The 15,202-nt window shown below is 41.1% G+C and overlaps 2 long non-coding RNA genes across 2 annotated transcripts; both read left to right on the top strand.

The window, feature by feature from the left end:
- The first annotated feature begins 1,709 nt into the window (after positions 1-1,709).
- Positions 1,710-2,240, top strand: LOC129731328 (uncharacterized). The gene is made up of 2 exons (XR_008728999.1): positions 1,710-1,794; positions 1,882-2,240. It is a non-coding gene; the product is annotated as an uncharacterized LOC129731328 (long non-coding RNA).
- A 2,159-nt stretch (positions 2,241-4,399) lies between these two features.
- Positions 4,400-5,392, top strand: LOC129732069 (uncharacterized). The gene is made up of 3 exons (XR_008729157.1): positions 4,400-4,564; positions 4,635-4,846; positions 4,913-5,392. It is a non-coding gene; the product is annotated as an uncharacterized LOC129732069 (long non-coding RNA).
- Positions 5,393-15,202: the final 9,810 nt, after the last annotated feature.

Below are 15,202 nucleotides of genomic sequence, written 5' to 3'. Positions count from 1 at the left end.
AAACTGACGTAAACAGAGAGGTTCGCATATTACGAACACGCATTATAGCACCCGATATTATGGTGCGTAAAAAGTTGGATAAGTTATTGCTATATTATTGTTTCACTGTAACATTCACACTTGCTGTTCTGCCGTGATACAATATTATGACGGTCATCCATTTGAACAATTTTTCAATACGGCCGCAAAACGAACGGGTTACTTGCCACTTTTGTATTGAAATGGTACTAACGTCATTTTGTTTTCTTCATTTTATGCAACGTACGAATAAAAAACAGAAACAAACGTTGAAAGTTCCTTTTTGAATATATTAGATTCAGAAGAAATAGTTACCACAATAGGTGGAACTTTCTCCTTTTTTAAAGATTTTATATTTTGTATAGTTTCATTATTGGTAACTTCCATTTCACCAGCTTCTTGCTCAGGCAAAATATCAAATGGATTGTCACTACAGACACTCGAAGTGTCAGAAAGAGATGCCTCTCTTTTCCTCCCCGCAGCGATGCGAGGTTTATTTTTCCGTCCAGCCATTTCAGGTGATACGAAAAAAGTTGAAACAAATGTTAAATTCAAAAGTAGGTAGTCTTGAGAAAGACTGATGGGAAATAACTTTCAGGTAGTCTTTAAAAGACACACTGACAAAACACAAACTTTGAAGCTATAGGCAGTCAAAGACCAGTCCACAAGCAACCGGAAAAACGTCTGATCTGTAGGACAGTTCAAGACGCACTGAACAAAAATATGTAAAATGTTTGAAACTGCTGACGGTTTATTTGTTTTCCAGTTCAGTATGAACACTGCCGTAGTGGTCCCCGTGGTTCTGTGGTTAGCGATGTCGGTCAGTTAGCTCTCTCACACGGTTGTGATATCGGGTTCGATTCCCGATCAGGTCGAGGATCTTTTCGAGCTGGAAATTTTCTCGACTCAGCACTGGGGCACGGTGTATCGTTGTACTTATCCTATAACATGCAAAATGTGCCAAAAACAATATCGATAACGTATTCTCTCAACTAATCTAGTTGATCGAGACCGCATTAGCCTCCCAGGCTAGCGTGCGATATTAATAATAATATGAACACTGCCGTAATCTCGCAGACTGACGTAAGCGCCATTCTTTCAAATGTGGGGTTCTTATGCCAGTTTGTTCGTTATTCGAAGACCCATCTTTTGGTATCTTTCTTTTAGTTGTTACTTATTCGTACGTTGCATAAAATAAAGAAAACAAAATGACGTTTGTACCATTTCAATACAAAAGTGGCAAGTAACCCGTTCGTTTTGCGGCCGTATTGAAAAATTGTTCAAATGGATGACCGTCATAATATTGTATCACGGCAGAACAGCAAGTGTGAATGTTACAGTGAAACAATAATATAGCAATAACTTATCCAGCTTTTTACGCACCATAATATCGGGTGCTATAATGCGTGTTCGTAATATGCGAACCTCTCTGTTTACGTCAGTTTCGTGATTTCTGGAGTTTTGGCAACACCAATGTTGCCAGATTTATTGTTTTTCTTGCGCAGTACCTACACGCTGCTTTATTTTAACTCTAATTTGATTAGGATCTACTCAGTTTGGTATTCTTATGCAAAATGTCAAAAAGTGAGCTATCGGGTACTGGAAAATTGAGTAACATTTACTCAAATTTTCATAATTACCATGTTTACTCAGTTTTGAGTTATTATCTATGATGTTTACTCACCCCTGAGTATATGTATATGTCAAAAGTTTTCAACAGCGATATTATCTGTTTCCGAAGAACAATTGGTGTCGCTTTTTATTCGTTTGCTAGCAGTAAGTATTTGATCTTTCATCAAATCAATAATTTCCTAATCAATTACATTACAAACAACATGTAACAATATTCCATAACAATTTCAGCTCAACATCATTATTGCAGAGGATTTGAAAACATAAAAAACATCTCTTCAAAATGAACAACCGCATGTTGTGTGTCCTGCGATGCCGTTTTAAGTCAGGCTTTTATTCGTGATAATGAACGGAAACATTTGTATCGATGTACAGTGCCCAATACATGCAATCGATACAATTCAAATCCTTCGCAGTGTTTGGTGACGGATGATGACGGATTTTCTGGTGTGCGTACTGTACAAAAACATGAGCCACAGTTCACGGGCAACTGTGAATCGGTTGGTCGCCGCATTATATAAAGACACGTGAATGATTTAAAACTTTTATAATGTTTCGATGAAAAATAAATCTGTTTTGATTGTTCTGAATTTATTTTATTTATTGAGTCAGATTTACAAAAACCAGAAATCATCAAATTTCCAAATTTTGGCAAACTGGGTAACTTGTACTCAATTTCGTTAATTCCTGGTTTGCATAAACAGAGTAGATTCTAATCAGTTTTTGACGTATGACGCCCTTACTCAGAAGTGAGTAACCGTAAAAGTACTCAAATTAGGGTACCTCCACTTTTTTAAAAAATGGGTCATATCTAACTCACTTTAGAGTAACAAATAATGAGCGTGTAGAAAGTCAAACTGACGTGAGCAGAGTTGTTAAAAGGGTAGGTAAAATATTACGAATTTTCCATTATAGCGTCCGCCATTTTGGCGCCTAAAATGCTGGATAACTTATACTACAATCGAATCTGATAGAAGGATGATTAGGATTTCTGTCGAACCGTACTTCTCTTTTTCAAAACGAAGTGAATATTGCAAAACGAAGTGAATATTGATTCCGCTTTGGAAGCATTAAAATGTGCAATTGTTGATGCCAGGAATTATTCTGTTCCAAAGGCTCAAGTGAAATTTGATTCATCAATAATTGACGAAAATCTTCAACTTCTAATTCGTTTGAAAAATGTCCGCAGACGTCAATATCAACGTTCTCGTGACCCTGTTTTTAAAACTTTTAATAAAGATTTACAGAAAGAGATTAAACATAGATTTACTCTTCTGAGAAATCAAAATTTTGAGACTAAAGTTGAAAAATTGAAACCAATTCAAAACCATTTTGGAAGCTGTCGAAGATTCTTAAGAAACCTTCAAAGCCTATTCCAGTTTTAAAAGATGGTGAACGTTTTCTTGTATCCAATGAACAAAAGGCTCAAAGACTTTCTCAGCAGTTTGAGAGTGTTCATAACTCAAATTTGAATTTTGTGAGTCCAATTGAAAATGAAGTCACACGTCAATTTGATTTAATTTCTTTCCAGAATTTTTTACCTGCAGAAATAATTGAAACTAACTTGAATGAGATTAAATCAATTATTAAAAATTTCAAAAATATGAAAGCACCTGGTGACGATGAAATCTTTAATATACTAATCAAACATCTCCCTGAGAGCACAATGGAATTTTTAGTGAAAATTTTCAATTGCTGCTTCAAAATTGCATATTTTCCCAAATTATGGAAAAATGCAAAAATTACTCCCATTTTAAAACCGGATAAGAACCCAGCTGAAGTTTCAAGTTATCGACCAATCAGTTTGCTTTCTTCAATAAGTAAACTGTTTGAGAGAATTATTCTTAACAGAATGATGTCACACATCAACGAAAATTCAATTTTTGCAAATGAACAGTTTGGATTTCGCCATGGGCATTCCACAACTCATCAATTGCTCAGAGTTACTAATATGATACGAGCTAACAAATCTGAAGGTTATTCCACTGGAGCTGCTCTTTTAGACATAGAAAAAGCATTCGACAGTGTTTGGCATAAAGGTTTGATTGCGAAATTGGAAACTTTAAATTTTCTAATTTTCCTAATCAAAATTTTAAAAAATTATCTTACTGATCGAACTCTGCAGGTTGTCTATCAGAATTCAAAATCTGATAGATTTCCTGTCAGAGCAGGTGTACCTGTAGGTGTTGCTTTTCTACAAGGAAGAAAACGCTCCAAAGGATTCAGAATAAAATTCTGAAAATGATTTTGAAGCGTCCTCCTTGGTTTGGTACACCCGAATTACATAGACTTACTGATGTTGAACCATTAGAAGCTATGTCAAATAAAATTATTAACAATTTTCGACAAAAATCGTTGCAATCCTCAATTGCTACGATAAGCTCTCTTTATAGCCAATAAGTTAGCAATTAAGTTAGTTGTAAGTTTACTTCCCCTTTTCTGACAAGTAGGTTTAAATCCCTACGAATGATAAGTCCTAATTGCGAAAGCAAACAAATCCTAACAATTAAAATTACAAATTTCTAAGTGTTGAGAAGTCACCATTTGTGATTGGACACACATACTCATTATTTACTAATATTTATCATAAATACTTAAGCTACTAACAAATCCCCCCTTAAAAAAAAAAAAAATACATATTTTTGTTTTTCGTGCAATTCACTTCATATCCGTTAACCAAATTTATAACTGTTTTTTTTCTCTTTATTCATACAGTACGATGCTAGATGTAGAGTTATAGTCATATTGTTTCAAGCAACATCAAATGTCTGATCAAGGTCATATTTGAAAAAAAAAATCAAGCAAAAATCATTTGCAATAGATTAGTTTTGACGTTAGCACTTCGATCAGTTTGCACACAACGAGTGGCCCCAGCGCCGTGATTCACAATTAGCTAGCTAATGTAAACTTTGCGGTAATATTCAATAAAGACATTTAATAGATAGCTAGTGGGCGAAATTATTTTTCCATTTCTTTATCTATAGAATGGAGGTTCTGAAAGCTGAAGTAAACTAACATTTTTTATCATCCTCATTGTCGGCAAGAGTAGGGCAGTTGGATGCGGCAGAAAGTGACTCAATTTACAGAAGCCTGAAACTGCAGGAAACCGTTGATTATTCATTACGCCAACATCGTGTTCTCGGAAGGGTGAGCCGCGCTAAACAACACCGCCATCAGCGCAAGCCGATCTTAAACTGTACGCTTTATGATTATGCTTTACTTATACTTCAGTAATTTTATTGCATATTATTACTATTAGCAGACCACGCTTAACCCCGTCCTGAGCGTTCCAGCTAGAGTCAGCCAGTAGGCCTATTATGCGCATCTGATCGACATATGGGACACAGATGTTGCCGTCTGGTCGGACAGCAGGCCATCCCCGGCCGGACTAGTGAAAGAAAGTCACTAATGCTGCTGCACCTGTGCCACCTGTAACCAAGGCGAACGATAAAGCGGATCGAGCTGCTGGCTGATGAACCCTGTCGCACAGTGACCGGAAGTAGGACAAAACCTTCACTTCATTTTTTATCTGCAATAACATTCCAGTATAACAGACCATCAAATTCTGCAAGGGCATGCAGTATTTTAAGTACATCACTTTGTCTGTAATCAACAAAGAAAGAATGTATCTGTGAATTATACTATCCATTAGACCAGCGAAGCTTCTCAAAGGAAAAATGTCTTTACATGTCTTCCCACCTGAGATGCCAGCTAAAAAAGCCTGGAAAAAATACCGGAAGATGTCGAGTAAAAAAAAAGAAAAGTCGCTATTTGTGCAAATTGGCTCCTAAAGCTATACCGGTTTTTATATATCATTTGAAAAAGCCGCGTTTTCTGAGCAATTTTATTTTTTATTTATAATGAAGAATAAAAAAACTGCTCGAAAGGTCTTAGATGACGTTTCGCCCATGTACGGTATATGAGAGAACTGTCATTTAAGGCATTTCGAGCAGATTTTTATCCTTCATTTAAAAATCAAAGGAAAATGATAAACATTTTTTTAAATCACGTGTTGCTCAGAAAATTGCACTCTTGCAGCTGAAATATATAAATCAGAAAACCGTTTAAAACTTTAGGACCCCATTGCGGGTATCTTCTCATTATTTCCAATGTCATCACTTTGTCTTCGCAAACCAAAAGGTCTTAACACAATGAGGTATACAAAGGTGAGGAAGAAGAAGACATTTGTCTGTATTAGTAACGAAAAAGAGGTAAATAGAAGCACGTGTTGGGGTTGTGACGTAGAACTCCAAAAACAAGTAAAGGCTATTTGGAATTGTGCTCCGCATTGTTTGACGACGCGGGCAGGCATTCTCAGCCGTAAACTGTTATAACTGTCATAAATTTCTTGAAAAAAATGTAGCGAACGTTGAATTTTGGGCATTGATTTTTGACTTCTACGTCATCACTGTTAACAAAAAAGAAGCCATTTAAACCCGAGACTCAAACCATCTCCGTACCTTTCTATATTCCATTGGTCTCAACAGCTGGGTAAATGTCTGCAAATTGAAAACATGCCTTCCATTACTTCCACACCATAGCAGAGATGCCAGATCTTTTTTCAGAGTGTCTGCAACTGCTCCAAAAACCAAAATAATTTGCTTGAAATTCTATCTGCAGGTCGAAAAAACTGCGCTCACTCTGGTAAGTCTGCAAAAATCTGCACACATTTTGAGAAATTCTGCACAAATCTATAAAGACTGTAACAAAAATCTGCAGGACAAATGAAAAAACCGCAAATGGCAGTTAATTGCAAAAAATAAATCGAAATTGTTAACCGTTGTAAACCAAGAGATTTTTTTTGTAATTTGCGCTTCTCACACGCGGGGTCGAAATTAGTAACCTTTTATGAGATTTTCATTTCTGAACGGTACTTTAATTTGAATTACAATCATCGCTCGACAATAACATTCGCAGCGCTGGTATGCAGTTCATATTATGCTATTAACAGTTTTCTAATTGAGCAAATACACATGCGCTGTTCAGACATAGCGCGAAGGCTCCAGCATATGCCAATGTTAGTTATTTATAAAAAATACTAATATCATTTGAACAATGATATTTGATCCCAAACTGCATAATAAACTGCATAATGTTCTCTTGCTAAAGTGGAGTAATCTGTAATATCCAGAATACCTGAAATATTGGATGAGTATATACCTACTTTCACTATTTTTTTTTCTTAAAACTTGTTTTCAGAATCCCTCTTATTGCATTGTTTAGTCCTACGTCATTAATGTATTCCTTGTAGACTTATAAATAGACTTATTTGAATATAAGCATCTAGAAATTCACTCAACATTGGATTACAACTAAGATTACCAAACAGTACTGCAGGTTTTGTCCGGCGATTGTTCGGAGAGCCTCCACTGTGCGTCTCGGTGCAGCCTCATGGCAGGATCATACGCGCACCACTAATTATTGATTCTAGAAACCCAGCCAAGCTGGTCAAGTGGATTTCTAGCTGATGTGCGCTCATCACTGGGTTATTGCATGTTTAATGTGAACCAATTCGCCGCACCCGGTGTACGTTGCGTTTTGCTGCGCAAATCCAGCGATGTTCTGAACCTGAAACCTATGTCAATGGATGATTTTCCATTTAGTTCGGATCTTTGGGTTAAAGAATTTTACGGTCTAGCAGCCACCGTCAGCACCTGGCATGAACCGTTACGTTTGTTTATTTTTATGTTTTTATTTTTTATTATTGGCAACCTAGCTCCGAAACACCACTGTCTAGGCCGTTTTTGTCGTGGTGGATTAGCAATGGCAAGACCTGGCTTGTGGATATGTAGAGCAAATTTTAATTACCTTTGTTCACCTTATCTAAGAATTTGATTGGCATGGTTTATTTGGTTTGCGTAGTTAAATTTGAAACGTTCCGCAGTTGACCACCCGTGGCATAGGAGGAAACCACGTGGTTGGCATGTTCAAGTCTCCGTAGTTTTGCACCATTGTTTTAAATTTTTTCATTGTAAAGGACATAAGTTAAATTTGTCTGATGTAACAATATTCAGAAGGTTTCGCGCCATAAAATTGTTTGTTTGTAACATAAGTATCTCAGAGGTAATAATTTTCAAATATCGGTTACTTCTCCTCAGCACAGTTCGAAATTTTTCGACACCAGTAAAGAATCATTTTCAGATTTTTGTTATGAATCCTCGAAGCATTTTCTTCCTTACTGAACAATATCTTGGCCTGATCAACACATCATAAGACACTGCTAGTCTAAAAATTGATTTGTAAATCAAAAGTTCATCCTTTAGACAAAGTTCAGAATTTCTGGTAATGAGAGGGTATAAACATCTCGTATATTTGATTACCTTGCTTGTATACTCTCCATGCGCTCTTTGAAGATAAGTTTTTATCGTGAATTAATCACAAGTACTTGACCTTAGAAAGGTAGTCTGCGTCAATTTGACTCCTCGCTTTTAGTGATATTGCTCTCTTCGTTTTCAAATAGTGCGAATCCTTTCTCGTCTTAAAAAAAAAACTCAATGGTATTTGTTATGCATCGTTTTACAGATAGTGAGTCTTTGCAGACTAAGCTATCAAAATTTTTCGAAAACCACGTTGGTATTCTCAAAAATAGGTTTCCTGCAACGGCCTCAAACTGTGGAACTGGATGCGGGAGAGAATTTTGTATTAAGTAACACATCTGCTACAGTGGCGGCAAGGCAGCGGAACGGGGCGTCGGTTTCGTAGTGCTGGGCACTTTTCGGATGTTACTGATGTTAGGTCTTTTCGGGTGCCAAACATTGACTCTGACCATTATCTCGTCGTTTGTAAGATCCGCGCACGGTTGTCGAACGTGCTGAAATCTCACACAGAGAGGACGACGCGTTCCAACATTCAGCGGTTGAAAGCTGATGGCGTGGCAGCAGAATACGCCAGAGAGCTGGATCAACGGATCGCAGAACAGCAGGAGGAAGGAGTGGAAGACATAAATGGCGAGGGAGGTGGTAGGTTCGACGCGTGGCAGACAGCGTAACAGGTGGTTCGATGCCAGTGCATGCTCACTGCGGCTACGTGTCAGAACAGAGAGAGGTACAAAGGCAATAAGTTAGCTGAAAAACGGTAAGGACGCTTGGAAGGACGGTATTCCGGCCGAACCTCTAAAAGCGAGCGGCTTTACTATGCGATCCACCAGATAATACTAAGGATCTGGGCGGATGAACAAATGCCGAACGACTGGTTGGAAGGCCTCATATGCTCTATCTATAAGAAGGGTCATCGATCGGATTGTTGCAACTATCGAGGCATTACGTTGCTCAATTCCGCATACAAAGTGCTCTCTTGTATCCTGTTCTTCAGATTGAGACCGTCGACGGAATCTTTTGTTGGCGAATACCAGGTTGGTTTTCGACAGGGGTTTTCAACTACGGCTCAAATCTTCACCCTGCGACAGATCTTCGATAAGTTCCGGAAGTATAACCTGCAGACGCACCATCTGTTTGTGGATTTCAAGGCGGCATGCGAATTAGTGAAAAGAAACGAGCTGTAGCGTGGCAGATCATGCTGGAAAACGGTTTCCCGGGAAACGGTTGAGCCTTTCGTATGATGCTGGAGGGATCGAAATCATACGTGCGGATAGCTGGTGAGACATCAGCCGCGTTCGTAACGTTAGATGGACTGAAGCAGGAGGATGCGCTCTCTAACTTACTATCCAACATCGCCCTTGAAGGTGCAGTACGAAGAACAAACGTGCGAAGAAACGGTACGATCATCACGAAATCTCACATGCTTCTTGGTTTTGCGGACGACATCGATATCATCGGTATCGACCTTAGGGCCGTGAAGGAGGCCTTCGTACCTTTTAAGAGGGAAGCAGCGAGATTGGCACTTGTCATTAACTCTGCCAAACCGAAGTACATGATAGCTGGCAGGGAGCGTGGGAGTTCCCGTGGTGTTGGTGCTGAAGTGGAGCTAGGTGGGAAGCGATTTAAAGTGGTTGTCGAATTCGTTTATCTTGGTACGCTTGTGACATGTGACAACGATATGAGCCGTGAAGTGAAACGACGAGTTGCAGCTGCAAACAGGGCCTTCTACGGACTACGTAACCAGTTAAGGTCCCGTAGTTTGCAAACTCGCACAAAACTAGCTCTGTATAGGATGCTGATACTCCCGGTGGCCCTTTACGGACATGAAGCATGGACGCTGAAGGAAGCTGATCGACGAGTGCTCGGATTTTTTGAGCGTAAAGTTCTGCGATCGATACTTGGCGGTAAATTGGAATATAGAGTGTGGCGCAGACGCATGCATCATGGGTTGTACCAGGTATACAAACTTGCTGATATAGTGAAGGTAATACAGCGGGCAGACTTTAGTGGGCTGGACATGTAGCCAGAATGCCTGACGAGAGAGCGACAAAACTATCTTCAATTGAGAACCAGGAAGAGGCCGTCGACTCCGTGGTAGGCCTCACACGCGGTGGATGTGCGCGGTGGAAAAAGATGCACGATCTGCTGGTGTACGAGGAGACTGAAGAATGGTTACCCAAGACAAAATAAGCTGGACATCCCTATTTCGTTGAGCCCTGCACCGGTGAACGGTCCGATAGTCAACAAAGTAAGCAAGTAAGTAAGTAAGTATTAATTGCTATTAATTGCTACATTCGCAGCGGTGGCCTTTCTAGTAGATCGGGCATATTAGACCTTCAAACCATACCTTATCTTACCGAACAGTCCCAAGCCGTGGTGTGGCCTTTGCTGTACGTAATACTCGTCTTCATTCCACTCGGTCCATGGCTGCAGTTTGCCAGCTCTACAGTCTGCGTAGGGTCCGCAGGTCGTCTTCCACCTGATCAATCCACCTTGCCCGCTGTGCACCTCTCCGTCTCGTCCCTGACGGATTGGTTTCAAGAACCATCTTTACCGGGCTGTCGTGCGACATCCTTACAACATGCCCAGCCCACCGCATCCTGCCTATCTTAGCGGTGTGGACGATAGAGGGCTCCCCAAGCAGCTCCTGCAGTTCGTGGTTCATTCGCCTTCTCCACACTCCGTATTCCATCTGCAGTCCACCGAAGATGTTACGCAACACCTTCCGCTCGAAGACCGCAAGAGCGCGTTGGTCGTCAACAAGCATAGTCCATGTCTCATGCCCGTAGAGGACTACCGGTCTGATCAGCGTTTTGTAGATGGTTAACTTGGTGCGGCGACGAATTCTACTCGATCGGAGCGTCTTCCGGAGACCAAAATATGCACGATTTCCTGCCGTAATGCGCCGTTGAATTTCTTTGCTGGTATCGTTGTCGGCAGTTACCATTGAGCCCAGAAACACGAGCTCATCGACCACCTCGATCTCATCACCACCAATTTGAACTCGAGGTGGGAGGTTAGCACTGTCTTCTCGTGAACCCCTTCCTTTCGTGTACTTCGTCTTCGATGCATTGATGACCAGTCCAATCCGTTTGGCTTCAGCCTTTAGTCCGATGTACGTATCCGCCAACTTCACAAAGGTCCGAGCCACAGTATCGATATCGTCGGCGAAACCAAACAGTTGAACCGACCTTCGGAATATCGTGCCACTCGTGTTAATCCCCGCTCTTCTAATGACACCTTCCAGGGCAATGTTAAACAGTAGGCACAAGAGACCATCACCTTGCCTTAGACCTCTTCGGGTTTCGAAGGGGCTCGAGAGTGCCCCCTGTACTCGAACTACACATATCACTCGATCCATCGTCGCTTTGACCAACCGTGTCAGTTTGTCTGGAAATCCGTAGTCGTGCACCGTATTTCAATAGCTCGCTGGGTAGTTGGTCCTCTCCAGCAGCTTTATTGTTTTTCAGCCAGCCAATCTCCTCCTCCACCTCCAAGAGATCGGGGGCTGGAATCCTGATGTCTTCTGCTCGTGCACCAAGGTCAGTTGCCATACCGTCCTCGCGCTCTACTGCATAGCCGTTTAGATGCTCGTCGAAGTGCTGCTTCCACCTTTCGATCACCTCACACTCGTCTGTAAGGAGGTTGCCGTCCAAGGTCCTGCACATATCGGCTTGCGGCACGAAGCCTTTACGGGAGCTGTTCAGCTTTTCGTAGAACTTCCGAGTGTCATTAGGTTGATACAGCTCTTCCATCGCTACGCGATCTTGGTCCTCTTGCTGCAGCTTCTTCCTTCGGAGGACTGAATTTTGGCTGTTCCGTGCCTGTCGGTATCATCGTTCGCTCTGGTACGGTGCTGCAGCATTCTCGCCTGTGCTGCATTCTTGTCCTCGAATAACCGTTTGCATTCGCCGTAAGACCAGTCATTTCTATGATTCGGGGCTCTTGTAACTAGTAGCGCTACAGCAGTGCTACCTATGGCGAATCAAATGCTTCTCCAGCCAACTTCAAGGGTAGCTACGCCCAGCTGTTCTTCCGTGGGTAGCGCTGCCTCCAGCTGCTGCGCGCATTCCTGTGCAGCCTCGGCGTCCCGCAGCTGCTCAATATTTGGTCGCGGCGTTCGACTTCGGCAGCTACTAGGTAGTGGTACGAATCTATATTCGCACTGCGGTAGGTTCGAACGTTGATGATGTCGGAGAAAAACCTGCCGTCGACTAGAACGTGGTCGATGTGGTTCTCCGATGGCCTGGTTCGATTATCGGTCTGTACATTGCCTCCCGTCCTACCTAAGCATTCATGTCCCCAATGACGATTTTCACGTCCCGTCGCGGGCAGATATCGTAGACCTGTTCCAGCTGCACGTAGAATGCTTCCTTCTCGTCGTCGGGTCTCCCTTTATGTGGGCAGTGCACGTTGATGATGCTGTAGTTGAAGAACCGGCCCTTTGTCCTCAACTTGCACATCCTTGCGTTAATTGGCTGCCACCTCATCATCGTTGGCGCATCTCTTTGGCGCATCTTGCCCAGTACTATGAAGCCGGTTCCCAGCTCGCTGGTGGTGCCACAACTCTGGTAGAAAGTAGCCGCCCAGTGTCCGCGTTTCCATACCTTCTGTCCTGCCCAACAAAGTTCCTGCAGCGCTACGACTTTGCAGTTGTGTGGATGTAGCTCGTCGTAGGTTATCCTGTCGCATCCTGGAAAGCAGAGCGGTTTGCAGTTCTATGTCCCAAGTTTCCAATCGTAGTCCTTATTTCGTTGCCTAGGTCCATGCCGATTGTTCCGATCCGTATTATCTCTTACGTTGTTTGTAACATGTGGTTTTCCGGGGCGGCTCGTTGGGCCTTTGATCAGCCGCTCCTAACATGCAGATCAGACGCTGTTTTGAGTCGCACCATCTTGGTGAACAGACGCTCGGGTTGGCGAAGCATTTCCTCTGCCGCCGGATTATGGTTCACGCGTCAATGATCGCGTCGCACCTTCTCACTTAGCTGGATGACAACATTGCCCAGGCAACACCAACCAGTTGTATCCATGTTTCAACCGGCAGTCTAGTGTAATCATATGACTCGTGGAGGTGTGAGATAGGAACTTGTGAGGGCCGAAGCTATTGTTGACTTCCTTCCAGGTTGTCAACTCACCATTTGATGCCCGAACCAGTCAGAGTACAATTCTTCATCATAGCATACTCTCAGTATGATCCAATGGATGGCACAATACAGCTTTTCGCTTTGAAGAGTTCGACGAAAATACCATTTTTCTCAGTTTCAGTTTTACCTTCCCTGCCATTGAACATAACAGAAGCTGACACGTTACGGTTCCTAATTCCTGTGATCTTCTTGCTACCCTTCACCTTCTCAGGAATCCGCTCCCAGTGTTGACGTTTTCTCCAGCAACAGAGTCTCTTTTCAGCGACGCTGAGTGGTCGGTAGCTCCCTCCGCTCTGACGTGTAACAGTCGTATCCAACATGTGAACTCAACTGCGGTTCTCCTCATCCGCCGCTCAAAGGCACTTTGAGTCAAACCACTCAATGGACGTAGCTGTCGCAGTTGTACCCTCCACTTCTCGCTCTATGGTACTGATTGCACTGTGGATTAACTTCACTGTTCGTTCACGTCCTCTTCAACTTGTCATTGATCTGCTCATTAACTTTCTGCGAGTACTCTGTAGCCACTCCACAGTGGGGCGACTCCATGCAAATGCTGGCCAAGCAAAAAAATGTCTTGAAGTCATGTAAAATACATGGTTTTTATGTAATTTTGGGATGCTGAGTCCGAATTTGGTATTATTTTTGCATGAAAACGCATATTTTTGACGCCAGGGAAATTTTCATGTTTTTTATATATATTAAATGAGGAAAATTTTACGCCGGTTTCAATCTTTTGGAAAAAAAAATGCATGATGCTTGAAAGACTTTCATATGCCATAGAAAAAACATAAAATATTAATCAGTTATTAGAAAAATAAAAAAAAAATCAATTGAAAAATATGCTTTGTGTTGAAAATCACTTATGACTTGTTTTTTTTCAAAGTGACTATATTACATTGCTTCTATTAATCGCATTCTTCTTTTTATTCACTTCTACCTTCATCTTCATTTTTGTGTTCATTTTCAATACAGTTTTAATGTCTTCTGGGAGGGTTTTCAAGAAGCAGTTTCTAACGTCAGAATAATAATTCACTCTTTGCTCTGTAGAAATTAGCAGGCGATGTATTATGTCATGGTTTGTGCTTACACGATTGTTTTCACATGTGACTGGTATGACATTAACTCAAAACATGTTTTTGGTACTGCTGGTGATCCAAAACATAAACAGTGATTAGTTTTTGATACTTCGTTAATTATCGGAATATAGATGAGTTAAACTTGTAAATATAAAAATAGTGTGAATAATTATACTGAAACATGTTTGAAAACGTTGTTATAATCAAAATAATACGAGCCGTTCGTTATTCTGTTGTCGGTTTGCAGTGTGCAATTTAAATTTGTATTTTTAAAGTACGATATATGCCGAACACTCGTTGTTTCTCTTCGAAAGAAGGGTACTCTGCGCAACTCTGCGCAGGATCGGACTAGATGCATTTCAAAGCATTTTTCCAAGCTATCCTTTGAAACTAGTGCCAATAGTGCCAAACCCTGCCGTCTAAACTTTAAACGCTGTTTTATGCAAAAAATACGTAATTTTTTGATTCCGCCTAATTTTTTTGAGTATTACATTGAGATTATACATTGTCCAATGATGAGGATTTATTCTCCACTATTTTATATACAACTTTTCCTTAGACGTCATCAAGATTCAAATTACCCCTGAGGCTCCAGCAAGTTTCGCAACATTGCATTTTTTCCAAGAAAATGGCTAAAAAACGCTGACTCAGTACACTTTGAAAAAACATAGAAAATTCAAATTTTGTCGTAATGCTCTATAATTTTGGATTCTGACACTTCAATAGTATACAACTATAGCCAAAATATAATTGAAATGAAATTCGCAATTTTAATTTTGGGTCGATGGCCAGCGATTCCCCACTGTGCACTCCTCCACAAAATTTCCGCACGAAAACTCCTACACCCCGTCGCCACTGGTGCAATATGAAAGTAGGGACTTTACACGATTTACATGGATAAAATAAACTTTATTTAAAATAACATGAACAACGTGTACGCTATCGCAATTAAGAATAAAACAAAGTGACATCAGCTCTCTCATCCGGTCACCAACGTTCGCGGTGGCATCTGT

The sequence above is a fragment of the Wyeomyia smithii genome, chromosome 3 (genome assembly GCF_029784165.1).
Source record: "Wyeomyia smithii strain HCP4-BCI-WySm-NY-G18 chromosome 3, ASM2978416v1, whole genome shotgun sequence".
NCBI lineage: Eukaryota > Metazoa > Arthropoda > Insecta > Diptera > Culicidae > Wyeomyia > Wyeomyia smithii.
Note: the sequence above shows the minus strand (reverse complement) of the source record. Positions and strands in the feature narration are given on the sequence as shown.